The sequence below is a fragment of the Ambystoma mexicanum genome, chromosome 12 (assembly GCF_040938575.1).
Source record: "Ambystoma mexicanum isolate Mex_15411 chromosome 12, UKY_AmexF1_1, whole genome shotgun sequence".
In the NCBI taxonomy this organism is placed as follows: domain Eukaryota; kingdom Metazoa; phylum Chordata; class Amphibia; order Caudata; family Ambystomatidae; genus Ambystoma; species Ambystoma mexicanum.
In genome coordinates this window covers 692,309,087-692,337,081 of record NC_090936.1, presented here as the reverse complement: position 1 = coordinate 692,337,081, position 27,995 = coordinate 692,309,087, and the positions used below count along the sequence as shown (strand labels likewise).

The window sequence follows — 27,995 nt, the reverse complement described above, 5'->3', positions numbered from 1 at the left end:
AGGAGACAGACAAGGTGGTATTGTGGTTTTCTATATTCTAGATCAGAAAAGAAAAAATCCTGTTAAAAGGGAGCTTGTCCTCCATCCAGAATCGTATGCTTACCAGAGTTCTGTCCCTACCACTGTAAAAGAAGCAAATGCAGCAAGTGATACACTTGGGCCTTGGCCCCGAGCACATGACTAATGGTTGGCTTCTGACCACCACCCTTGTGTGATATTCTCAATGGGGGCTCCCTGCCCATGTGTATACAGTAAGCCAGTAGCTTTAATGGCTCTCCAACCTTTTCCCGTCTGTAATGCGCAATTCAGTCCAATAAATGCCTCTTTTGTGTTCTTAGGTGGGGATGAATTGCCCATGTTCCCACACTCCGGTTTTTCTTGTACTCTTTCTCCCAAGAAGGATCCAGGTGTTTCCTGCCGCTAGGAAGCTCTTGATCTTTGTCCCACCTTGGGATTCAGTTCCACTAACCCCACCTTGCGCACTAGTTCATGTCACTCTGACTTGGGTGTTTGTTAAGAGAAACCAAACCCCAAGACTTGGTCAGCCACCACTGCCTTGGGGGTATCTAGTCCATCACACAGCCTTGAGGTTTCTTGTGCCTCTCCTCCACCCTCATGGATCCCAGGAGCCACCTAGTCCTTCGGCGGGGCAACTTCGAGACATAGGCGAGTTTGGCAGCTGCAGCATGACCACTTCTGTTCCTTTCAGACATTGCATATTAGGCAGACAGTGCCCTCGCCTCAGCCATTCCTCCTGCGGGACCCAGGTGGTGGAGTCCGTTTGCTGGGTTATATGAATCTCTGGTGGCATGTGGTAGGGACCAGAGGACTGGGAGGGGACTTCCAGCTCCTGGTCTGGCAGGGCTGCGAGTATTCTTTGGGCTCTGCTACAGCCCACCTCGCCATGCCTGGCCTACGCTCAAACACCCTCCAGGAGGCGGTTTATGCCCTTCTCTAGCTAGTCGGGTTTCCCCCTTCTCCTGGTCTTGAATGTGGATTGGCTCCATCTCTCAGTTAAGGGGGTGGCTGGTCAAGCTTGTCCTCGTTCTATGCGAGTACAGTGCACATAGGGTCAGAAACCATACTTACAGAAAGTTTCATGTTATAACACAATTTGAGTCCCATACATCCAACAAAAACATTGGGATCTTGAGAATAGGGTGGATTACTGATATCAATTTGCCCTCGTCTTGCGCCCTCGTGGATGGACAATGAGCAGCCATAACTTCCATGTTATCTCTCGACAAGCCCAGATGTTCGAATAACTTCTTCAGGAACCATGCTCACAAGAGATAAGTGGAGAAATGGATGCCAAATCCTCCTGCCCCAGAGGCAGAAGATCCGGGGTCTTTTGAAGCCCGACTGGAGACAGCCACGCCATGAGCCAGGCTATGAAGTCTTTAAGACTGACCTTCCTGAGAATGAGGGGAAAGAGGGGAATGGAGGGAATTGTGAGGAACCAGGAATGAGACATGGACACAGACTTATGGTTTTGGCCATAAACTAATAAAAATAAAAAGGGGGTGGGGAAATGCCTCCGTGTCCCTGCACTAAGCAGTGTTTTCATCCTCAAACACTACAGGTCTGTCAGAATGTCCAAAGTAAAACATTGTGTGCCCAAAATACTATTCTGGACCTCAAATTCTAACAAAAATGCGTAACTCTGACACAAAGGTTCCAGAAGGACAGCATTCCTTATTCCAGAGGGTGGTTCCCTTCCCTTGGATTTCTCTTCACTCTGTTTTATATTCAAAGATATCAGTTCCTTGAGTTTCTCCATCTACAACACAATAATTTAGCTCTGTTTTTATCTTGTGAGAATAACTGGTGTATTCTCCTGCCAGATTTCACTCTTTTTCCTGATCTGCAATACAACTGGTAAATAAAAACAACTTGGCTGTACATCTATATCTTGGTCTTGTTAGGAGACCTAGTGAGCTCCCTTGTCAGCTTTTCATTCCTTTTCTCTTATTCAACAATATAGATAATGTAGCTGCAAGTTTGTATCTTGGTAGGATACCTGGAGTACGCTTGCCAGGTTTTCACTCCTTTGGTTTCAGACAACCTTTTGCTAGTCCTGATATATCCTTCTCAGGACCGTGTTTGATGATGTATTTCTTATACACTGTTCAGTTCGTCTTTGCCTGGTGTGCTTCCCCACCAGGGCTCTCTCACAAACGCTTTTGTACCTGCCTGGTATGCTCTCCTAAATCAACAAACAAGTGAACAGGGTCACTCCTACCCCATAAACAGTCAAGTACGCAACTGTATAATGTAAGGCGCACACCTTTTCAATGGTTTAAAGTATTTATAATCAAAGGGCAAGACCATGTGGTCTAATTGTGCACATACCATAGAACATTCAATTAACAAAATGTATGACAATGAAGAACAAAGGAAGAGACAAATCGGTCTCAAGTTATTGTACAAACAGTTAAGTGAATACATTGCCTACTGTTATGTTACAACATGAGTGGTACAGAACGTCAGGTGAATATATATATATAACAATAAATTATGTAATTCGGATTCAGAATTAAGAGTTAGTTTTGTTCACCTTCCTATCCTGTTACCCTAGCACTGACCCTGCCGCTTTATTCTTGTTTTGTAGGCATTGCACTCCTAGAACATTCCACCTTTCGAGTTGATCCATCCCGATGAAGGCCCGCTTAAGAAAGGTTCACCCTGCAACCCAATAAGGCAGAAACCCTCCTGTGTAGACCACCATCCTTCCAATTGGCACTTCCTTCACCCTTCAACCTTGTGTTGTATACATTCACCTGACATTCTGTACCACTCATGTTGAAGTAGACCGGTCCAGTATGGTGCGAAGAACAGAGTTTATTGGGCATCATAAGCCTGAAGAAAAAAAACCTAGCTCTGCCACGGCTGATATCCAAGGACCTCAGAAGCCAAAGTGCATCCTGAGCCAAACCAGAGGAGACTGGGTAGGGAGCTGTCAAAGGAAGTGAAAAGTACTACGCCCACTTGGCAACCAGGCGGACCTAAGGGCCACAGGAAATTGCCCTCCATTCCTCTAAATGGAAAGAACCACTTTCCCAAGATTGGAATGAGGTCAAACAAGCCCTGAGAAAGGAGTGGGGTGGATGCTTTGCTCCACCCTACCTAGGCTTGAAGTGGGAGCAATCAGCGTTTGTAGCCCACCTCTCCAAAAACACACCCTTAAAAGAACATGACCTACCTTCCCAACTGGAGGCTTGTCCAAAGTCCTAATGGGCATCTTCTCCTTCCCCTACTTCCACCTGTGGGGTCCCCCAGGGCTCCATTCTTTAGACTTGTCTCCAACATCTACCTTACTCTGCAGGCACGCCTCATTTCCTCCTTCTCCCCAAACTTCCAGTGCTATGCGGATGACCACTTCAAACTTCCTGCAAACACCCTTGCACCCACCATCCCCGATTGCCCCTCAGCCATCCAGGCCTTGTGTACTTCTAATGATTTTTGACTCAATGCCAGCAAAACAGAGATCCTTCCTATTCAGACCCCAGCACCCGACTTTTTTTTTTCTTCTCCCTTTTCCCCTTCTGTCCAAAATCCAGTGTAACAAATGCATAGTAGGAATTCCTCCTACTCGAGATTCAGGGATTTAAGAAAAAGTGTTACTCCTATAACACATCTAGTGTTATTCCCATTCGTCAGCAATGACCAGAGGTTATCTTCATCGAGGGTTGAATAGTTTTTCAGCGGGTCCGCAAGAAACTTGGCTCTTTCTGTTTTTAGACTAGAGCATTCCATTAGCAGATGTTTTGTGCTTTCTATGACGTTTATAGACTGACAGAAGCGGCAGGTGCTCAATGGTACTTGATTACGCATAGCCAAAATTTTGTTGGTTTTTATTTGGTTCAGCTTGAATCTTAACAGACGACTAAGATTCTTATCTGGGAACCTAAGTAAGTAACCACGCGTGGCATCAAGCTTCATTGGAGCAGTTGGTAACTTTGCTGTGATGGAATACGACCAAGCCACTTCTTGAGTATGGATCCAGTCGGCTTCTAAAAGTTTTTTCGACACTCGATTTGGATTGTGTATGAGTGTTCCCAGGTTACAAGCGTCCGATTGTCGCCCTCAGAAAGTTCTTTCCGTATGAGGTCCAGTACTCGGGCTTCTGGATTATTTATTACCTTGAGGTATAACATCAAGGTGGCTCTCAATTTTATTGCCAACATTGAGGAAGTACATAACTCTCGTCTTATTAGTGCAATTGGTGTAGATTGGGCTAAGCCAAGGACCCTTCGCCAAAAGAAAGCTTCCAATTTCTCCCAGATGGTATTCGGAGCCAGCAACATTGCATCCATGCCGTAAATTAAGGCCGGAACGACCTTAGCTTTGTAAAATCTCACGATAGGAACGATCGAAAAACGACCGTATTTCTTATCCACAGCCTTAGCTTGGGCTGTGAGATTTTTTAACTTTACCCAGAGTGTTTCAAGCATGGTCTTTTCATCTTTGTCGTTGCTAATTGTAATCCCAAGCTATTTAAAGGCTTCCACTCTTTCTAGCTTCTTACCGTCACAGTGCCAAGTGAATTTAGGATTCCGCTTTGCAGGTCTGCCCAAAATGAGCACTTTTGTCTTTGCATTATTTAAGCGCAGGTTGTTTTCAGACATATATGATACCATATTGTCCAATTGGCGTTGAAGGCCTATAGGTGTTAAATCCATCAGGATGATATCATCCGCGTACAATAGGCGGTCTATCTTCTCCCCTCCTATCGTTGGGGGAAAATGTCTAACCGTGTGGATGGTGTCTCCATAATCTGCGATATAGGAGTTGTACAGCGATGGGGCCAGAGGACAGCCCTGCTTGACTCCACGAGCTGTTTCAATTTCTTCCGAAAGTCGACCATCTGCACTCAGGCGAACTCGAATTGAGGTCCCTTGGTGTAGAGCCTTTATAGGGTTTAAGATTGACTCCGGACAACCTTTTGATTCCAATTTCGCCCAAAGCCGATCCCTATCTACCTGGTCAAACGATTTGACCAGGTCGATAAAGACAACGTAGATTGGATTACCACTTTGAAGAACCTTTCCCTTTAAAGCACTCATAAGTAGGATGTTCGTCGATGTTCCAGAGTTTCTGATAAAACCGTTCTGGAATGGGTCCATTACTTTTGACGAGCGCGTCCAATTTTGGAACGCCTCTAGGGCCAGAGACGCGAATACTTTTCCCATTACGTCCAGGAGGGCAATAGGCCTGTATTGATTCGGATCGTCAGTAGCACCTCTTTTGTAAATGGGCACGATGTTAGCTTTTCGCCATGTTAATGGTATTGCTTTTTCTATTACAATTTGCGAAAAGCTCACTCATGATGTTGGCCCAACACTCAGGATTTTTTTTCAGTTCCAAGTTACTGATCCCGTCAGGTCCTGGAGCCCTCGAGTTGTTTAATTTCTTGAGTTTGTCTAAGATGGACTCTTTATCATCGGGGATTGACCATGGAGTTGTCATTTTATGGCGATCGCTCTTGGAAATTTCAATTATATTCACTACCCTGATGGGTGCGAATAGTTTTGAAAAGTGTTCGATCCAACGTGCCTCACCCACGTTGTTCTGGATACTCTCGTTAGCATTATTTTGTGTTCCTTTGATCAAGTTCCAGAACTCTTTAGGCTTTTTGCCACAGATGGTCGACAGCTTTTGCTGGGAATCATTCAAATACAGCTGATGGCGATGATTTTGAAGCCAGCTTCTGTAATGCCGTGCCGATTTTAGCCAGTTTTCGTTATTCTCTAGAGATGGGTCCCTTTGTGCTAGTCTTTTAAGTTTTCTGTACTCCTTCCTTTTCTCTACTAGATCTTTATGGTATGCATGAGAATTAGAATGATCTTTCTTCACGGCTGATGCTTTCGCTGGGGCCATTAGAAACCTAGTTAGTAAGGGTGTATAATCCAGGTCAATCTCTTTTCTTTTTTGCTCTGTCGATCTTAGAGTTTGAGAACCTACAAATTGGGCTTCCAATTCCCGTAGGCCCTTTGCAGATATTTTGACTCGCTTGCCTTTTTCTGTTGTCTCCAATGGCAAATCGCTCAGGGTCATTTGAGGTCTGGCTGCCCAAACTTCTATCACTAAGAGATTGTGATCACTAAAAGTTGTTGGCCTGATTGTAAAGGAGCGGATCTCTGGCAAGATGTCTCTCGAGACGAATATATGATCTATCGTTCCTGTTTGTTCGTCTCTTTGCCATGATGGAATTGCCAGGTTTGCCTTATTTCGCTGCCAGTGCAGGTTATGCATATCTCGTTCAGCCATGATCTTTTCAAGGAATTTGCCTCTCTCCCGTGCGGGAGACTTTTGGGTTAGCGATGTAGAGCGATTTCCAATTCCTTCACAGATTGCATTGAAGTCCCCGCTTATGATGGTACTATGGTCAATCCGTATCTTCTGTGCGCCCTCCAAAACATTTTGAAGTTCATTAATGAAATCTTCGTTGGTTGTTAACTGGGGATTCCAGTAGACGTTGACCAAGAGAACCATACTTTCCTTTCGGTTCATAGTGGAAGGTTTTCTTATGAGAAGCGAGGCCTGTATCCAGTAAGGAGATTTTAGTGTTTTGAAAATTTCCAGGCCTGACCCTGCTTTGATGGCGGTAATAAGGCCTGCTTACGGTCTTCCCGATACTCCTTTTCTGGCGCACGTAAAAACTATATCATAACCATCTAGTTGAGGTTTGGTGGTTAGCCAGGTCTCCTGTAGACAGAGTGCGTCAAAATTTCCCAGGTTAACATCGGTTTCCTTTGTTAAATGAGCAAAGCCTCTCGTGTTCCAACAACCAATTCTTAGTGGGTTTGGCGATGGAATTTGTGTCTCCTTTACTTTAAGCTTGCCCAAATATGTGGAAGTCTTCTTTTCCGTCGTTCGTTGCTAATGGTCTTTTCGATCTGTTGCTTCAGTTCTATGCCATGTCCATGATTCCACTTCGTTTGACCTTAATCTACCATCTTTGTTGGAAGATTGATTATTACAATTAGATTGCTGAGGTCTTTTGTTTCGATGAAAGTTTTGTTCCCGTAGAGGTTCCTTTTGAAGATTTGTCTCAGATCTTTTTCTTTCTTTCTGTTTAAACGCTCCTGTTCCTAAATTGTATGGTTTTCGGCTCATCTGAACAGGCTGCGCATGAGGCATTTTACTGATGTATCTAGTACTCGTTTGTTGGATGGCCTTTTGATTTCTCGTGTCTGTCACTTCGTTTAATTAAATCCTCTTTTTCATGTGCACATTTGGGTTCTGATAATTCAAATCCCATGGACAACAAATTTTCGGATTCTCTCAATAGGTAGCGTTTGGTATTTTCCGAAGAGAGATGTAGGAATAATCAGTTCTCCCTGTGGTACTCGGTTCTACTATCCAGAGATCTTTATTTCCAATATGCTGCAGGCTTGTAATTTGAGTTAAGATTTTAATGATGTTAGTTCTGTTCATGATTATGTCGTCTTGCTTTGTGTTGATGTTTTTCAGTCTTAGCATATGGGCACTTATAATTTGTTTTGATGCTTTTTTCCGCTCTCTATCTTGTTCGGATTTACTTTCGCCTTTTTTTTCCAAATTCACCTCAGTGATATATTGGAGGTAAGAATCGGATGTCTTTTTTGTTGTCATGGCTAAATTTACTAGGCTTTTTCCGCTCCCCTTTGTCATCCTGTCCTCGGGTGTAAGCCGGAATAGACCGGTTTTTATTTTCCTTCCATATATTTGTGACGTATTTACGTCCCTCTTTTGATCTTTTTTCTTCCTGGAGGTTAGGCCTTGGATTTATGGTAGACGTGGATTCGACTTTTTGAGATCTTAGGTTTTTCACTGTTGCTTCTATTGGCGAGTCAGGAATTTCGTGCACTTGGACCTTGTGTGGTGGTTCGTTTTTAGGAGAGTCAGTAATCACTTTGTGTGCCTTTCTCTTTGATGATTTTTTTGGGTGATTTTCGAACCCTATCTCGTCCACTGTCAAAATGCTCCAATCCGACTGCTCCTCTACCACAAGAACAGGCCCTTTTTCCTTTGCACAATTAGATCGCTTTTCTCTCTCATCGATAATACGAGCAATAGGTTTCATCTCTGGTTTGGTTGAAGGACCGTTTTTCCTAACGGCGACCTTTTGCTGCTTCAGTAGTGATTGAGGAGCCAGTGAAGCAGTTGGTCTGTTCACGTCCTTCTTCAAATTTCGATTGACGATGGATTTTTGTTGCGAAAATATTCCAAATGTAAAGTTCTTTGGCTTTGCATTGATGTCTTTACTGGGTTTCCAGACTTTTTCCCCGGTCTTGATATAGGAGAAGGGATTAGGTGCTTCTTGGGCTGCCCAGTGCGTGTCTACTTCTTTTTCCGTCACCATGTGATTATCTCCTTCCTCAAGAATGGCTATAATGGAGTCCAGTGGCTCGTCCCCTTGTTTGGGGTTGGAGATGTTGGCGACTCTCATGAGCTAGTGATCTCACGGTTTCGTCCTTTGTGACAGATGAAGCTGTCTGATATATATTGGGATATTGTGATTGTTTGTTCTCAGGTTCATCAGCTGACGGGTGGGATCCATGAACGTAGCAGCAAAGGCGGGTTTCAGCCTGCCTTTTTTTTGCATTCTTCCATCCGATTCAGAATTTTGGGCCCCCATAATGTAGCCTTCCAAGTATTGCAGTTTAGATTACATTATGGTAAGCATAGACACCTGGTCCCGGAGTATATCATTTATTGTCTCGTACATCTTTGTAAATGGCGCCATTTCTATCGTCACTGACGACATTAATGTTGATAGATCCATACTTTGCTGCACGAGATTTGGTGGAGGTAGTTGTTGGGTTTCCTCGAATCTCCGCGTTACGACTGGGGCGGGATGCAGTGAAGTTGTTTTTCCCCCGTTGATCTCGGTTTCTTTCGGGGGGGTGATTGGGCCCCGTTCGACTAAAGGCATCAAAGCTTCGATATCCATCTCTTGCTTCTCGTCTGCCTGTAATCCCTTATTCTTTTCACTTTTAGAGTCCATATCTCGTGGCTCTTTGGTAAAGCTGCGTTCTATAGATGTAGTTTCGTGCAGGTATGTATTGGGCTTTCGCTTCAAAGCCTCTTCTTCAGTGATCTCCATGTCTGTCCTTAGTTCAACCTCAGGTAAAGCTTGGGTGCTTATTTCAGTGATCTTTCCCGTTAATTCGCTAATTTCAATCGTCTCCTTGTGGTTACTTGAGTAGTGCCATCTTAGAGAAGGGACAATCCCTCCTTGTGTCTTGGTTGATGTGCTGTTCGATGATTCTGAACTTGCGGGGACCTCTACTGTATGGCAGTCTAGTTTTGATGTGTTTATTTATGCTTCACCTAAACTCTCGAGAATTTCACAGTCTGACAACTCTTGACCTTGATTTAAATTTAGCTCCATCTTTTTAAAAAAATCATTCATGGTTGCCGCTGTGCAGCCTTTAATAGGACCAATTTTTGGCCCCAGTTTTTTTTTTTTAAGAGCGCTTTGGGTCTTGAGGTCATTCTACTTCTCACTTTATTGTAATTATATCGGTGCAGTTTGCAGGTCGTCGTTAAGGGTATGCTGTTCTGACACTCATTGTCCACTCCCGTTTTTTCTTTTTTCTTTTTCAGTTGGGTTTTCATTTGAAAATATGCAACGGTCGGTTTTTCAAGAATCTTAGTTGCAATGTCCAATTCAGTGACGATTTCAATATCCTCAGTGCTTCCATCCTCTGCAGAGTCGAAAACCGCCGGTTTTCGATGTGCAGTTTTACAATTAAGTGCTTCTCCAGGCTTTTCGTTGGCCAAAGTTAGTATCGGCCGATGTTCCTTTAATTGACTCTCTTGGTTTACTGCTGCTGATGCATTATGAATTTGCGCAGCGCATAAAGTTTTCATTGCAAGTCCTGATGGCTTAGACATTGAGTCTTGATTGCTGCCTGTGTTATTTGAAGGCTCTGAAGACTCACCATTGGCGGCCACGGCCATCCTTAAGCATTGTTCAACATGGTTCTCAGTTTGTTCTTTTTCTCCCTTTGGGCTACTGCAGTTTGTAATGTCAGAAGGCAATGCAGCGTGGACTGTATGTTTTCTTAAAGTCTGGTTCCCCTCCCCTTCTGGGCACACGCGTGCGGATCGGGGGCCCGGCGTCGTTGACTCAGTAATTCCTGCCAACTGAGCCTCTGCTTGCAAGTCGCCTCTCAGGTCCACCGAAGGCAGTGGCCTAACTTGTTCCGTTTCCGGTATGAGGGAGAGCACTCCGCCGCTGGAATTATTCAGCAGCAGCCTCGCGTTCTTGTATTTGGGTGTCACAGGAAACTCGGTTTGATCAGATGAGATGGTACGCTTCGGCACCTGCTTGAGAGCCGTGATCTTCTCTCCGCGTTTCCTGGGATTTCCTCTTCCCAGACAGGACTCCTTCAACGGTCTGAGCACCCGGTGATTTGTTGCAGTCTCAACCTCAGTGAGCGGGCAGGTAAGGGAGAGGGAAGGCGGGGAGAGGACAAGGGAATTCGGTAAGATGACGGGAAAGCAGGTAGCGAGAAAGGGGGACTTTTCCGAAGTGGGAGACAGAGAGGGAGGGCGGGAAGCAGGGAGGGCTAAAAAGTCCGAGGCTAAGGGACCCTTTAGAGAACCCTCCACTCCCCGAATAAGGTAGGTGAGAGGTGCCGTACCTGTGACCGCTCCTGATTGTGGTAGCGGTGACTCCTCCTTTGCAACTGGCGTTTCGTTCAAAGTATTCATTGGAGGGGTAGTCCTCTCAGACTCGTCTGTGCACGGGTGTGTCCATACCGATAACTTTTCCCTTTGGCCCACAGTTGGGCCGCGGTCTGCCACTGTCTGCGATCTCACTCTGCTGCTCACTCCGCGGCCGCTCCGCGGGTGGGAGGCCTTTTTGTAGACACAGGTATGCTGGGAAAAGTAGAGAAACAGCAGAAAGACTCCAATCTGCCACTGTCTGCGATCTCACTCTGCTGCTCACCTGACTTCTTCCCTTCACTCTGGCCTTCCATGGGCTCTCCCCCCTGCTCCCTCCTCAGGAGCCAGAAACTTCAGAGTCATCTTCGACTCCTTCCTCCCTCATACTCAGGACATTGCCAAGAAGACCCACTTTCAGCTTTTCCTTCTGAAAGGAATTCTACCTTTCCTCACCTTCCCCCAGAGCCGTGCTCTGGTTCACTCTAGGTTTGACTATTGCAATACCCTCCTCAATCTACCTTTGTCCACTCTGCAACCCCACCAGCTAATCCAGAATACAGCAGCGAGAATTATCCTTGGCCTCAAGCCCAGGGACCACATCTCTCCTGCCCTACTAAGTCTTCAATGGCTCCCAGTCGCAGCACAGATTCAATTCAAATCCCTCTGCATCATCCACAAGGCTGTCTGGGGTCGGGACCACTCCATCTGCAACTCTGACTACATATTCCCCCTCTTTACACCTGCACTTTTCTGGCACCAACTACATGTGTAAAGCAGTTTTCCAGACAGAAGGCAGGTGGTCGAGCGCTTTCCTCAGTGGGCTCTCTTCGGCTTGAGCAGGACCTCCTTAAGTTCTGGAAAAGCCTCAAGACCTTCCTCTTTAAGTCTTCCTTCCCTCATTCCCTGCACCTCTGTCTCTCCCCCCTGCTAATCGCACAGTAGCTAGATTGATGTGCAGAGCCCTTTTGCATCCTCGGGAGCCTGATCTCCCACATCTCTCATCATCCCAGCTGCTGTCTATCCTCTGCACTTGCCTCCGTTCACCCTCCACCACTGGAGGTTGCACTTAACTTGTTCATAGCACTTCACCTACTGCTCTCCATGAGTACCACAGCACCCATCCCATACCCCTCTCCACTTGCACGTTTTGCGCTTGCATGTTCTGAACACTCAAGGCATGGGTGTGTCTGCCCCTCCCTGTTGTCTCATTTTTGTATTAACATTGTTGTAATTACATTGTCCATCCCCTGTCCCCCGTTGCCCTATGGGCGCTTTGAACAGTATTTGCTTCCTGTGGAAGCACCAAACAAGTGAACAATAACTAAAAATGATCTTTGTGAGAAGGAGAAAGACAATGGGGCCAGCTTACCCAACACCATCGGCTGTCTGGCTGCTGTCCTTCTGGAGCTCCTCTTCTGTAGTAAATGAACGATGGGAGTACTCAAGAGGTCAGACACACATGTAGTTGTCTGCAAGTAGGATTATCTCCTCGGGTCAACACCTACAGCATGGTTCTCCTCTGATTGAAGAAAATACCTGGTGACCTGTTGATTCAGAGACCAGAGAGAAAGTCTTGTCTTTCCACTGGCAGGAACATTTCAAAGTCAGACAGCTCCTGCCAGAGCTGCGGATTGGCTGCAGCTGAAGACTTCCAAGAGCTTCTCGTCCATCCCCAGCACAGAGATTGCAGAGGAGCAGGCTGCAGAGCTGTTGAGCTTCTTCCTCCCAGTCGGACTATACCAATTTAACTCTCCCAGCCCCCACTACTTTAAATGACCGTCTCAAAGTGAGTACAATGCTGGTTTTTCACTCTTTTAAAAATGTCTCCCATTTCTGTAGATTAACTTAGAGGTGACCTTGTTGTGTCAGCACATTTAGAGTAAAAAAAAAACAATTCTTGCAGTACTTTCTTTAATCCATGCGTAAATCATGACATGTTGGTGTTCTATTGATCCTTTTAAACTCATCAATTTGGTTGTCAAAAAGTCCAGGATAAGTTCATCTGTTTTTTTAAAATTGTTGGGGTATTGAGTATTCCCCTATATAAATTCTACCTTTCTTTCAATTTCTACTTTAATGTTCAATATCAATAACTGGATGGATTAATAACAGAAAATTCAGCGAACGTTTCCGTTTACTTCTTCATAATGATGGCTTCAATAATATCTTCAGTCTCAACAGTATTCATTTTACTTTGCAGTATTGCTCCATGCATCGTGATGGTACCATCTGTTGAAATGGAACTCATTTTAGGATGCTCATTTACTAGCCCACCCCGACAGTCCAAATGCTAATAGTTTGGTGGCTTCATCCTTCATGAATTTAGCTGGATCAGCTTGTTTTTGAGCATCTTTAAATGTTGCCAGTGTGTTTTGGCAATATTTTTTTTAAAGTTCTCCAATTTTAATTGTTTTATGTTGGTGCATCACTGGAGTAGCAGGCCAGTTGCACATCTATGATCAAACTGCTGTTTTCTTACACTGTCACAAAGGCAGAACACTATATTCCAAATATTCTGCGAACTATTCTATACACAGGACTCTTTCTTCAAAGCCTTGCACGACAAAAGTCTTCATATACTTTTATCTGAATTGGCTTGCTTCCCTGTAGAGTACATTTTCTAAAGAGCTCCGTTTGGTCGCATGCTCCTATTATACACACTAAGCAGCAACATCGCTGAATTAAAAAAACTGCAGTCTCACCGAGACAGTTCATTTCAGCCACGCATGTAAATTGAAGATAGTGTTGTCCCTATGGGATAAAGGTAGAATTAGACTAAGTGGACCCCTTTAATGCAAGGAGACCAGGACTATAAAACGTTGCATGTTACTAGCCAGACATAAAGGTCACTCAACCCCTGAATGAACACTAGATCAAAATGCACACCATTTCTCACTAATTGAAAGTGAATTATCACTCGCCAATGGCAACTTTGCGGCCTGAAGAATGTAACTGTAGTAAGGTGAGGGAGGCATTTAGGCCGGGGGAGGGGAAGGGCGTCACGTGGCAAGAGACCGGCTCAGAAGCATTTTCAGAACCAGCCCTGTGGGGGATTCTGAAAGGCCATCCCATGGTGATGAAGAATGGCTTTTTAAACCTACTAAAATTCAAGTGATGCGACTTATCACCCCAACATCTAGAGCCTTCCCGCCACCCCCAGGGGAGTATCCAAGATGCGCCCCTCCCCCAGCAGTGGCTGTGGCAGGAGTAGGGGGTAGGGAACAGCATATACCGGTCACTGTGCATCCATAACGAGAGCAGGCTATTAGCTGCTACTCATTCATCAGCACGAGGTGTCTAAATGTCATTTTATTGATGGTCCATTGCTCACATCATCCAGTATCCCTTCATATGTGTGTGAAAAGACATGTACCATATTAAACACATGAATACACAACACATTTAGCTAGGTGTTAATCACTCAATGAATGTGTCTTACACATGTAAAAAATAAATCTTAATTATGAGCAAATTGTAATAAAGAATCATTGCTGTTATTATACACTACACTTAAAATGCAAAAAGCTGAACATCATGGTCATTTCCTCTACCTCAAATAAAAGGATAAGACTGATCAGCTGTCTGCAAGCAATTATAGTTACCTTTAAAACCAACCATCTGCCCCCACCATGTCGTGATGGGCAATCTCACAAATCACGCTAGGAAACCTAGCACCTGCCTCACCAAATCATTATTGGCAACTTCATAGAAGCATCTGTCTCAATACCTTTCTCAATGTATATCAAAGTAAGGTTAAAAGGCCTCGCCATACTCACCAACTGCAGAAATTATAAGTTACTCACTGTAGGGACTAACATACTCTTAGTCCCCTTTCCTCAATACTGCATGGGCGTCCCTTCCAAGGGACAGGAGATGGAACCTTTTTCACCAGAAAACACCTTCCTCTTTAAATTTAGAGGCGCGGCACATGGAGCATGCGCTGCCCTGACACCGCCCTCCGGCACCACACCTCAGTCCCCATTGACGCGTCAATAGATTTAACATTGCCTAATGACACCAGTATTTTTAGGGGGGAGGTTGGTGGGACGTATTGAGGAAAGGGGACCAAGGACTAAGAGTATGTTGGTCACTACGGTGAGTAACTTCTAATCACTCTTAAGTCCTGTCCCCTTTCCTCCATACTGCATGGGCGATTACAACAGAATGTAGGCCCAGGGTGGAGCGGAGACCCTCCTTAAGCAAAGAAGTTCCTGAGAACCGCCTGACGGAATGCCGCATCAGATCTAGAGCCAGCATCCAAACAGCAATGCTTGCAGAAAGCCGAGGGAGTGGCCCAAGTGGCCGCCCTGCTTATGACTTGCCATGGGACATTGCGCTGGAATGCGATGGCCGTTGCCTTGGCCCTGACTGCGTGGGCATGCATGTTGGCCAGGAGCGGCTTGTGCTGGCTCTCATATGCTTCTTTGATGGCAGAGACCATCCAGCGGGATATGGAAGCCTTGGAGACCCGATAGCCTGGTCTTGAGCCTCTGAAAGTGAAACAGGGCATCCGATTTGCGGAAGCCCTTGGTCCTGTCCAAGTAAAATTTCAGGGCACACCTGACATCCAGGCAGTGCAGCACTGTGCTTCATCCTGGAGAATCGGGAAAAATGTAGGAAGGACCATTTCCTCGTTCAAGTGGAACGCAGACATCACCTTGGGCAGAAATGCTGGGTGTGTCCACAGGACTACTTTGTCCTTGTGAAAGGTAGTATATGGTTCCGAGGGGACCCGCGCCTGTATTTCGCTGACCCTTGCTGACACGTGTATAGGTGCGTTATAAATGCCATATAATGTCACATACCCTATGAGGTGAGGCCGACCAGTTAGGCAGTCTTGATGGTGACCAGCCTGATGTCCGCGGATGCCCTTGGCTCGAACGGTTTGTGCGCCATGGCGCCCAAGACTATGTTAAGGTCCCACACAGGGTGCAGACTCTTGACGTCTGGGTAGAACCTTGCTAGTCCCGTCAGATGAGGACGATGGGATTGGAGGAGACGATGCCCTCCTCAGAGTTCCTGTAAGTTCTGATGGCTGCGAGCCAAGTACGGCAGGTGTCAACCTGCACGCCAGAATGGGCGAGGTGCGCCGAGCAGGAGAGTACATCGTCCAAAGTGCACGCCAGGGGAATCTATTGGTTTGGAATCTGCCCAGTGGCAGAATCTGGTCCATTTGCTTTTGTACTGGGCCCTGTATGATCTCCAGATTAGCCTAGAATAGGCGGAGGTGCCGCAGCGTTACCTGCTCAGGTACCACGCTGTGAGGGCTAGTTTCTGTGGCGCAGCGTGGATGACTCTGCCCCCCTGTTGTGCCAGAAGATGCGCTGGGCCCGTCGGGAGGTGAATCAGGAGCATCGCCGAGAGGCTGAGCAGCTACGAAAATCATAGCCTGGCCGGCCACCATGGAGCTATTCGAATGATGTGGAGTTAGCGAGACTCCTTGATTTTGCAAATTACTCTAAATTAGCGGAAAGATGTAGGCCTTCATGCCGTTCCAACAGATGTGAAAAGCGTCACCCAGGGATCCAGGGCCCTGTCCCAGCCAGGATACGAACTGAAGGCAATTCTTGTTGTGCCAGGTGGCAAAGAGATCCACCTGGGGATGACACCACCTGTTGAAGATCTCCTTAATGAGGTCGTTTAGTTGCTACTCGTAATTTCTGCTCCCAGCCTGCTGAGCCTGTCCACCTCGAGGTGGGATTCCCCCGGGAGATAGACCGCTTTGAGGTAGATGTTTTCCTGGGCCCACTCCTACATGCTGATTGCCAGTCTGCACAGAGGGGATCTGGTGCCTCCCCGCTTGTTGACATAGTACATCCTGGTTGAGTTGTCAATCTGGATGAGGACAGCCTTGCCCTTGAGAAGTGGTAGGAATGCCCCGAGCGCTAGCCAGATGGCGTTCAGCTCTAGCCAATTGATGTGGTAATCCTGCTCCTGTCAAGTCCACATGCCTTGGACCGAGAGATCATCCAGGGTGGCTCCCCAGCCCTTGAGCGAGGAATCAGTGGTGATGTGGCCTGCGGAGTGGGCAGCCGGAAGGGCTTGCCCCTCCGTAGGTTGCAGCCTCTGGATCACCAAGTTAGGTCTGGGTGGAGTGATGGAGGAACGTTGATCTCGGATTGAGAGCCGCGCTCCTAGTTCCATGAGGCCACGAAGTGCAGCTGTAGCCTCCTCATCCTTAGTCTCGTGTGCGGGACGGCTAATGAGACCGCAGCCAGTAGACCAAGGAGATGTTGGTAGCACCATGCCGAGGTCACTTCTCTGCTGAGGAAGTGGGTGGTGGCCCTCTTGATGGACGAGATTTTGTCCTCCGACAAATACCTTCTCGGAGCACGTGTCCCAGATGAGGCCTAAGAATGTCAGTCTGCGTGTGCTGCAGCTGCGACTTCTTGAGCTGGAGCGAGATGCCCAGATCGTGTAGTGTGTTCATAAGGGCATGGGAAGAGTGGTGAACTGTTCCCGGAGATGTAGCCCTGACAAGCCAATCGTCGAGCTATGGGTAGATGTGGAGGCAGGCCGCCACCGCATTCATGAGCCTAGTAAAGACCCTGGGGGCCGAGTTGAAGTCAAAAGGAAGGACCTTGTATTGAAAATGGTAACCCACGACCCTGAAGCGTAGGAAAGAACAATGGGGCTGCCAAATCGGGACGTGTAGGTACGCGTCCTTCAGATCCAGGGAGCACATCCAGTCTCCCTTGTCCAATATCTCCGCTATAAAAGCTGGCGTAACCATCTTGAATTTTTGCAGGGGGAAAGGAGAGGTTGAGGGTGGAAAGGTCCAGCACAACTTGGGCCCGCCTGGTTCTTCTGAATGGTGTAAAAGCCAAATCCTTGCTGGGAGGTTGGGACTTCTTCCACTGCCTGGCTCTCTATGAGCGACCAGATCTCCTAAAGAGTTGCTGTCCCAACCCATGGGAGTGAAGAGGATGTGGGAAGAGAGGATGGGATAGGCGGTACCCCGTGGATACTACAGAGGGGTTCCAGAGGTCTGCAAAATTCTGGCACCAGGAATGTGCACGAGAGCAAGCCTGCCCCCCCACCGGAGACACGCTGACCTGAAGGGGCGTGTCATGCCTTCTTTCCCTTGGAGGCTGTCGCGGCAGAGCGGGACTGGAAAAGCCCTTACTACACCACTCGCCTTTGTTGCTTTACGCCAGTTCTGAGACGGCGAGCAGTCCGGCTGCCAGGCCCTCCGGTCCTGGAAGCAGCAGAACTATTACGCTCACCTGGTCTCCACAGGGGCGGCGAACGGGACTGGCTGGTCCGATGTTAAGTGGTTTCACGTGCCCCCTCTGAATCCCGCTTCCGTCACAAAGGTGCGCCTAAAAGGTTAAATGAAATGTTACCCAACTGCAAGGTGAAAGGCCTACGCCCACCTCTCATGGCCTTCTAATACACCCCTCTGCTATGCCTCACCTTAGTTTTATGAATGGCAGGCTCTCCATCCTGCAACAGTATGCAGGGGTGCATAGAGTTCAAGGATCTAGTTACTTCACTGATCCTGTAGAGTTCCAGACAACATTGAGTCAAATGGGTAAGTCTTTATACCAATGATATGGTTCGCCGTAGAGTTCAAATTGCCAAGCTCACTTCTGTGCCTTTTCCTTATAGGTTTCCCTTTGGTGAGAACATATGAAGAACGCAGAGTTGTCTTCCAAAGTTCGTTCACACTGGTGTTCTGTGATAAATCTTTACATGCGCTATTGTCCTTCTGCACGACGGACCTGCTGTTCTTTGCATTTTGCAGGCACTATTTCTCCGGGATGGATCGAGTGGTGAAGCCTTGCAGGACCGCTAGGAAAATCAGCCTTCAGGTGAGTTTTCGCGCTGCATAAGAATTTAATGTCCAATGTGGGCTTTTCCCAATGTGCAGCTAACCTGATGTTTTTTCTTATGTTCAACAGGTGCGGCGACTCAGGAGCAGCGGACGAAGGATGGCGGCAGTCGAGTGATGGGGCTTCGCTGGATTACCGGAATGAGCAACTCGGGTAAATATTTACAATGCACTGGATAGCGATGTGGCTCTCGGTCTGCGCGGCTAACCTGATGTCTTTTCCTTTTCAGCTCAGCAGATGAAAACACAGAGCTTCAGGTAAGAGTCTAGTTCTGTTTCTTCACCTTCTCTTCCTTCCTTTGCAGGTAGCTTAACTGGACGGGCGTAGCTGAAGACTGGCCTGAAGGTAAAAGACACGGTGAGCGTTACGCTGCAGGAGTGCAGAATAATGCGAAGCGTGTTCTGTACTGAGGGTGTGGTTTATATAGCCTTCAGAAAGTAGTCGCCAGGTAAAGTAGTCCCAGCAACCACACCCTAGCAAATAGTTCCCCAGGCAAGTAGTCCCTTCAACCTGCCTCAGACCGGTCTACACGTGGTTAGCTTAATTTGAAACTTGCCATATTGGTGATGGCAGCATGAGCCTGGCACCAACGGGGCCAGTACCGAGTCCAGGAAGCCCCCAAGTGATCCTTTGGGGCCTTAAATGTCCCCATGGATGCTGTTGCCCTAGGCAGGTTGGTCTGAGCCTGGTGTTTGGGACATGAATCGTGACAGCAACCCTCTTTACGTACAACCCCTGTCAGAGCGCTGCTGGGATTGGGTGTACGATTTGGGCGTGTTCTTTGTCAGGATGGATAAAGACTTGGTCGTTTGTGAGCGGTTTACCTTTTTTCCAGCTCTTCGTCCGTGGAGGAGTAGAAAACCCCCCCACTCCCTCCTCGAACTGTAGATCTAACTTGCATGCCCGGACGTCTGGGTTGAATTTTGTTGGCCGGAGCCAGGCTGTCGTCCTTATGTCACTGGCGATACAGATGGCACGGCCAGAGGTGTAAATATGAGCCACAGTGGATTCCATGAGGTCATGCGCCACCAGCTTGGCCTCGGCTAGCCGCACCTTAAAGCATAATTGGCTCTGTATGGGGAGTTCCGGGAGAAAGTCTGCAATTTCCCACCATAATCTTTGGATGGCGGCAGCCAGCATGGCGTCAACGTTGGCCGGACGAAGATGCAAGGACGCATTGGAATAGAGCTTCTTGCCGTACGCCTCCAAGATAATCTCCTTGCCTAGCAGTGCAGCAGGAGGCGGCTGAGGACGAGCTGCGTTTAGGCGCCAATTCTAATGTATTGCTGGTACTAGGGCGTAGCCCCTCGGCCATCGTGCCGGTAAAAGGGCAGAGCCCCTCGGGTGAAGACCTGTTAAAAGGACCTTCCGGTCCCTCAACACTGTCACCGGGAGGATCCCTTAGCCTGGAGGCCAGTAGCTGCAGCAGCCTCGGTGCACGTGCTGGCAGAAGGACCTGACCGGTCTCTCGAAGGAGTCCCCTTTGCACAGTGCAATGGAGAATTAAGGCCCTACCTTGGGCTTGGTTTGATGTTTCACAAAGTTCATTAGGTCCTCTGGAGGAGACTTCTGGAAAAGCTCCCTCCACCTGGCTAGTCTGTTCTTCAGCGCTTTCGAAGACAGCAAACCACAAGCTTGCCAACCGTGGTCTGGGCAAAGCCAACGTAGGCAGAGGGTGTGGGGGTCTGCAGTTGGGAAGAGCCCGTTGCAGGAGGGACACCTGCTGAACCCTGTGAAAGTCAACATGTGCCAGGGAGGGGCCTAAGGCCTGAGGGCCGAGTACCTAACAATAAAAAAAAAAAAAAACACAAAAAAGACAAAAGTATTCGCGCATGGAATTACATGGCCAACGCCAAACCCAGGAGTGCTGGTGAATTTGGCCCGTTCCAGTCGACACGGAAAAGGGGACTGGGGATTCGCACCAGAGGGCAGAGCCAGGGCAGCGCATGCTCCCTGGGCCGCACCACCACGTGCCTCCAAATTTAAAAGGGAAGAAGGTTTTTTCTCGTGAAAAAGCTCACGTCTCCCGTTCCTTGAAAGGGACGCCCATGCAGTATGGAGGAAAGGGGATGGGACGTAAGAATAGGTAGAGTGTTGAGGGTGCTGGAGTAGACTGGATGCCTGGGATTATCCACAATTCAGGGACTTTAATTCAGAAAAAATTAAAAAGCCCCCTTTTAATGCACCATGAGCTTTTCATCAAAAAAGTATCACAAATAGGATAAGATGCATCAAAAAAGAATTAAATGTCCTTTGGGATCAATGGTGCCAGCATATAGCCAATCCAGAATAAGAGGTCTGCTCTTTTAGGTGGTGAGCAGCTTTGCCTTGGCGCAACGAGTTCAGTGCAGTGCAAAGTTTAACTGCTTCCTACATTTCTACTTTAAAACTAAACCATTCTGGAATGGTTTATTCGTAAAATAAAAAGTATAGGAACAGTAAAATTTAAAAACAAGTAGAGGTGCACCGCTGCTGAGCACTTCGACCACGGTCCTCAAGCAGCGGAAACAGAATCCAAATTCTGCTCAAACGTCAAGAGGCAGTAATATATAAATATATACACACACACCGCCACAGTAGTGGCTGTGTAGTTCTGGTTAAGTTGCTGTTTCCATAGGAAGAGCACTTTTTGGGCGGCTTAGATCTTTGCTCTCCCTGGACGAATCCTCACCTAACTATGCAAAAAAAGTATATCGCCCACTCTGATTTTTATTTGCAAAGTTTGGTGAGGTTTGGTCCACGGTAAGGGTGGGGGTGCAAAGTTATAGGGGGGGTCCCAAAATGTCTTTTTCCTATACACTGAATGGGGGGGAAAAAAAAAAAACTTTGCTCATACCTACAGCCCAAACTGCTGGACGGATTTTCACCAAATTTGGACCAGGCGCAGCGGCTTGTTCCGGAAAGCATGCTTTTGCAAATTTGGTGAAAATCCGTCCAGTCGTTTTTTTTAAAATGACCAAAAAGGTGGTCACAAAATGTGCGATATCCATGTTCGTCCGCTGACACTTCCCTGTTTGGTCCGCAGACAGTGTCCTGATTGGCTAATCAGCATACGTCATGTCTGCGGACAGGCGACGTGTTCGCTGATTGGATGGTGAAGAGCGTGAAGTGCCTCAGATTTTTGGAAACGCCCGCCATCATGGATTCGTGCGTTTCGCCGCTGTCCGCGGACATCGCGGTAAAAACATGTTAACTCAACATTGCAGTTGTCAAATTTATGAAATAATCTCTGGGGAGGTAAGGGGTGATGAGGATTGGATGGTATATGGCTACAAGAAGCAAACAAAACTGGTGTTTTTTTGCCGCGAAAGTCTGCGAACAGTTCGGATGTTCGTGAACAGTCCTGTGAAAGTTCGCCGACACCTCAGCATTACAGGGTTGGTGAAATGCAGTTCTTTGATGGCTTATAACTTTGGTGCCACTTAATGGAACTGCATGGAATTTTGCATGTATATTCCTGACCTGATTCTGAGTGAGTATGCAAAGATTGGTGGGATTCTGTCACGAGGGGGCAAAATAAGAGGGGGTCCCAAAATAACGTAAAGGTTTATAAGTGAGGTGCCATTTGACAAATCTACACTACATTTGGCAAACTGATAATAGATCTAGATATACATGTTTTTTGCAAAGTTTGGTGGGATTCTGTCAAGAGGGAGCAAAATTAGAGGGGGGTCCCCAAAATATTGTAAAGGCTTATAAATGTGGTGTCATTTGACAAATTTACACAAAGGTTTGCGAAATGATTATAAATCTAGATATAGATGTTTTCGTAAAGTCTGAATGGATTTTGTCAAGTGGGGGCTAGGTTATTTGATGATTGTATGTGCATACATTTGACACTTGAAAAAAATAAAACATGGGTGGATTTCCAGCAAACTTCAATAAGGAGCATTGGCAAGGACCTACAAGCATGGTTTTGCAAATGTGCCAGTGTTTTATTTGCCAAGTGTCATAATGTAGCTATAAAAATAGCGGTATACCTTTAGCGACTGAGGGGTAGCCTGTGGCCATGGGCAGTGGCCAGATTGGATCATGACCTTATTCCATGACCCGGACAGACAATCTGGCTACTGGCCATGACCACAAGGGACAGAACATAGGATTCAAGTGGCCATGTGCACCAAGAACTGGCTTTGTGGTAAAGTTAATCAAAATTAAGATAGATCTGAAAGGGAAGACACATGTGCTTGTGGTAATATGGTCATAGGGTTCTCTTTTTGCCTTCTGCAGGCTGCAATGGAAAGCTAAGAGGGGTCTGTATGGAACCCTTTCCTTCCCTTTCTATGGTGGACATCTTGGAAAAGGATTTTCCTTCCTACACCGGGACGCCGCAGGCGTCCCGGTGTAGGAAGAAAAATCTTTAGCATCCCGGGTTCTCGCTTTGGGAACCTGGGGTGCTAATGGTTTTCATCCCCCATTTCAAGGGCTGGAATGGTGGGATAATGGTCCAGAGACCTTGTTATCCACCCTCGCTTCGCTTGGGCTGATTACTTGGGCTGCTGGGCCGATATCCACCAATCCAGTGTCTGGAACGGAGAATGAACGCCACAATATTCCCATTAGCATAACACAATGCGAATGGAAATGTTGGAAAATCTTTGAGTCTATGTACTTTACTGAGAAATACAAAGTAGATGGATTCTATACATGTTTTTTTTAGTTCTATTTTTTAACTGTGAAAGGTGGTTCCTAAAGGAATAATGTCTTTTGTTGTTTTTCGATGTATTTTTTTGGCAGGAGAGCTGAGAACGAAAGGTGGGGAGGGAAATGAGGGAAGAGGAACCAAACTAATATGGAGGGGTGAGTGGACAGGAAAATGTTGCGTGTGTGTTATTTCTAAGGTAGGGGGCAGTGTTTCTCATGCTCCTTGATTACAGCAGTGGTGGTGGCTTTTGGGGAGGAGGGCATTAGCAGATGCCATTTTAAGATAAATAGCAGTTTTGCTAAAAGTATGTACTGTGTACTAGATTGTTAATGGATAATGAGTAGGAATAGGTGTTGGAGCTGTGCAAGGGAAATTTTGAAGTTGAAAGTTCCTAGATCAGTAGAAAATGCAGTTCCAAACTGTCTGCCAAGCAGAGATCTTATCGTGAGGTGCGGACAGGTTCTCTGACACGTCATCATGCCACGCGCCAGCTTATGGTCATGTGGCACTGTCCGGAAGGTCCGCTATGAAGTCAGATGTTCGCCGACGTTTACGGGTGCAAAACTAGTTGAATTAGTTGCAAAATGTGTATAGAAGTGTTAAAATGATTCCATAAGGTGGGAAATGGCAGTTCTAAGGTGACACTTTGTAAATGGGACACAAATTGCTCTATTGGGTAAGTATGATTTTACTAAGTTGTAGGAAGATAGCATGCACTGGTAAAAACCCATGAAATTCACTGGAAAAAAAAATGTTAAAGGGACGTTATGATTAAGTTGCGCTACTAAAAACAGATGAAATTCAGTGAAAAAAACTTTGTTAAAGGAACGTTCTGGTTCCAAGTAAAACCGAAAAACCCCTGAAATTCGCCAGTTATGGTAAGCTAACACCCAGGACATCAAAGATGACATCACATGTGCATTTACCTTTCATGAAAAGTCTGTACATTGGATTCTTATTGTAATGTTAATAAAAGTAGTGTCAAGGTTCATTGGAATAAACATCATGAGGTACGTAGTGCATTAAGCAATGAATTAATCCAAATAGCATTGTATTATGAATTTTTTTCCAATATTCTAACGTACACATGTAGTAACATAGGCATAGTTTGCAGGAGACATGATGGAGATGCAATATTAATAATCTTGCCATGTTAAATACTAAAATGATAAATGCTTTCTTAGAGTTTCGCATACTGTGAAACATTTAATAAGTACCTAATAAAACTCACTTACTACATTATTGCATTACTGCACACAAAAAACAGACAACTTCACATACAAATATGAGCATATAAAGGGAAAGTGAAGTAACCTAACTGATTATCTTCATGCACAGAAATGATTGCTCTGCTTCAAAGCTACTACTTCCCTATGTATAACTATCACATATTGTGACTAGGCCCTAATGAAAGTAGTGTAAGTGCAATGTGTACAAATATGAGCATATCCAGGGAAAGTACAGTAATAAAAAAACAGAACTATAAGACAGTGTTGACAACCTTACTAATCATCCTCATACATAGAAAGCATTGCTTTCTTCGAAGTCTGTGTTTTCCCCTTTGTATATGTTTCATATGCTGTGAGTGGACCCTAAGTGATTTACTGTAAGAACATATTTGAAGTACAAGTCTACAAATATAGTACTTTTTGAATTTTTAGTTCCTGACTGTTACTGGCCTAGATATATCAGTAAAGGAAGAGTGAGCCAGATATGCAATGTCATCAATGACATTTGTGTGTCATCTTTGATGTCCTGGGTGTTAGTCTTAGCAGTGCACAGTGGTGGCGCGAGTTATGTTGCTTAGCTTACCATAACTGGCGAATTTCAGGTTTTTTTTGGTTTTACTTGGAACCATAACGTCCCTTTAACGTTTTCGCATTGAATTTCATAGGTTATTAGTGAAACAGAACCATAACGTTCCCCTTAACACCATTTTTTCATTAAATTTCATAGGTTATTAGTGCAACTTAACCATAATGTCTACGAACATCTGACTTCATTGCAGACCTTCCGGAGAGTGCCACATGATCATACGCTGGCGCGCGGCATGATGTGTCCAAGAACCCATACGCACTACACGATAAGATGCAAACTGTCCGCGAAGCACGGAACTGCATGTTGTATCTAGGAACTTTCAACTTCAAAATTTCCCTTGCACAGCTCCAACACCTATTCCTACTCATCCATTAACAATCTAGTACATACTTTTAGCAAAACTGCTATTTATCTTAAAATAGAATCAGCTAATGCCATCCCTCCCCAAGAGACACCACCACTGCTGTAATCAAGGAGCATGAAAAACACTGCCCCCTACCTTAGAAATAGCACGTGCAACATTTTCCCCTGTCCACCTGCCCCACCATATTACTGTTTGGTGCCTCTTCCCTTATTTCCCTCCCGACCTTTCGTTCTAAGCTCTCCTGCCAAACAGAATGCATCAAAAAACAAAACAAGTGTTCCTTTAGGAACCATCATTCATAGTTAAAAAATAGAACTTAAAAAAAAAGATGTATAGACTCCATCTACTTTATATTTATCAGTAAAGTACATAGACTCAATAAGATTTTCCAACATTTCCATTCGCATTTTGTGTTATGCTAATGGTAATATTGTGGCGTTCATCCTCCGTTCCAGGGACTGGAACTGTGGATACCGGCCCAGCAGCCCAAGCGAAGCAAGGGTGGATAACAAGGTCTCTGGACCATTAGTCCCCCCATTCCAGCCCCTGAAATGGGGGATGAAGGCCATTAGCAGCCAAGGTTCCCAGAGCGGGAACCTGGGGTACTAAAAAAGATGATCAAAATTCCTACACCGGGACGCTTGCAGCACCCCGGTGTAGGAAGGAAATTTATTTTCCAAGATGGCCACCATGAAAAGGGAAGGCGGAGGTTTCATACAGGGACCCTCTTCGCTTTCCATGGCAGCCTGCAGAAGGCAAATAGAGAACCCTAGGACCATATTACCACAAGCACATTTTTCTTGCCTTTCAAATCTATCCTAATTTCGAATAACTACCACAAAGCCAGTACCAGGTGGACATGCCCACTTTAATCCTATGTTTCGTCCCTTGTGGTCATGGCCAGTAGCCAGATTGTCCGTATCATGACCTTATTCCATGAGCCAGACAATCTGCCCACTGTCCAAGACCACAGGCTACCCCTCAGTCACTAAAAAGGCATACTGCTATTTTTTGTAGCTACATTATGACACTCGTCAAAAAATAAAACACTGGTACATTTCCAAAACCATGCTTGCAAGTCCTTGCCAATGCTCCTTACGCAAGTTTGCTGGAAATCCACCCATGTTTTATTTTTTCAAAAGTGTCAAATGTATGCACATACATCGTCATATAACCTAGCCCCCACTTGACAAAATCCATTGATTTTACGAAAACATTTATATCTAGATCTATAATCTTTTTGCAAGCCTTGTGTAGATTTGTGAAATGGCACCGCATTTATACGCCTTTACAATATGTTGGGACCCCCTTTAATTTTGCTCCCTCTAGACAGAATCCCACCAAACTTTGCAAAAACATGTATATCTACATCCATTATCAGTTTGCCAAATGAAATGTAGATTTGTCAAATGGCACCTAATTTATGAGCCTTTACATTATTCTGGCAGCCCCCTCTAATTTTGACCCTCATGTCAGAATCCCACCAAACTTTGTAAACTCATCAGGTTAGAAATATACATGCAACATTTCATGCAGTTCTATTAAGTGGCGCCAAAGTTCTAAGCCATTCAAGAAGTGCATTTCACCAACCCTGTAATTCTGGGGTGTCCATGAATTTTTCAGGACCGTTCGCAAACATCCGAACTGCTCACGGACTTTAGCAGCAAAAAACACTTTTTTGCTTCTTACAGCCATATCCCATCCCCTCCTCATCACCCCTCATCTCCCCAGAGATTATTTGATAAATGCAATGTTTTTAATATGTTTTTACCTCGATGTTCGCGGACACCGGCAGATGTCCGCAAATCCAATATGGTGGGCGTTTCCAAAAATCTGACGCACTTCACGCTCTTCAACACCAATCAGCGGACACGTTGCATGTCCGCGGACATGACGCAAGGCGATTAACCGATCGTTGTCCTGTCCGCAGAGCGAACAGGGTCGTGTGTCTGCAGAGCGGACATAGATATCACTAATTTTTTGTGACCTACATTTTTGGTCATTTTTTTTAAAACTTGGACAGATATTCACCAAATTTACAAAAGCACGTTTTCGGGACCAAGCCGCTGCTCCTGCAGCAAATTTGATGAAGATCCGTCCAGCAGTTTGGGCTGCATGCGTGAGCAAAGTTTTTCCCCATTCTGTCAATGGAAGAAAAAAAAAAAAAAAAAAGACATTTTGGGAACCTCCCTGGACCAAATCTCACTAAACTTTACAAAAAAAATTCAGAGTGGGCCATATACTTTTTTTGCAAAGTTTTGTGAGGATTCGTCCAGGGGGAGCGAAGTTATAAGCCGCCCAAAAAGTGCTCTTCCTGTGGGATTAGCAACTTAACCATAACTACACAGCCACGTTAATATATATATTTTTTTATTAAAGAGGGGAGCTGGACTCTCCTAGCTGGAAAACCTCTGCTCCCTCTTCAGTCTTCCAGCCAACCTTCCCCTCGTCTTCTTGCCATCTCTGCCACCCTGAACAGCTGTGTGCTGGGCACAAACTTACTCCATTTTATACTATTCGGGCCATACCCATTCCACACCTACAATCACCAAAGTTCACCCAGCACTGAAAAACGTTCTAAAAACAAAACAAAAATAACAAATCAGCAACAAAACAAATTGTGTAAGCAATTGGCAAGGACGAAACTTCATCCAATACTAGGCATATTCCC

At 45.8% G+C, this 27,995-nt stretch overlaps 1 protein-coding gene across 2 annotated transcripts in view; it reads right to left on the bottom strand.

The window, feature by feature from the left end:
* GTSE1 (G2 and S-phase expressed 1) overlaps positions 1–27,995 on the bottom strand; it is a 1,052,868-nt gene that overhangs the window by 664,165 nt on the left and 360,708 nt on the right. The window lies entirely within an intron of this gene.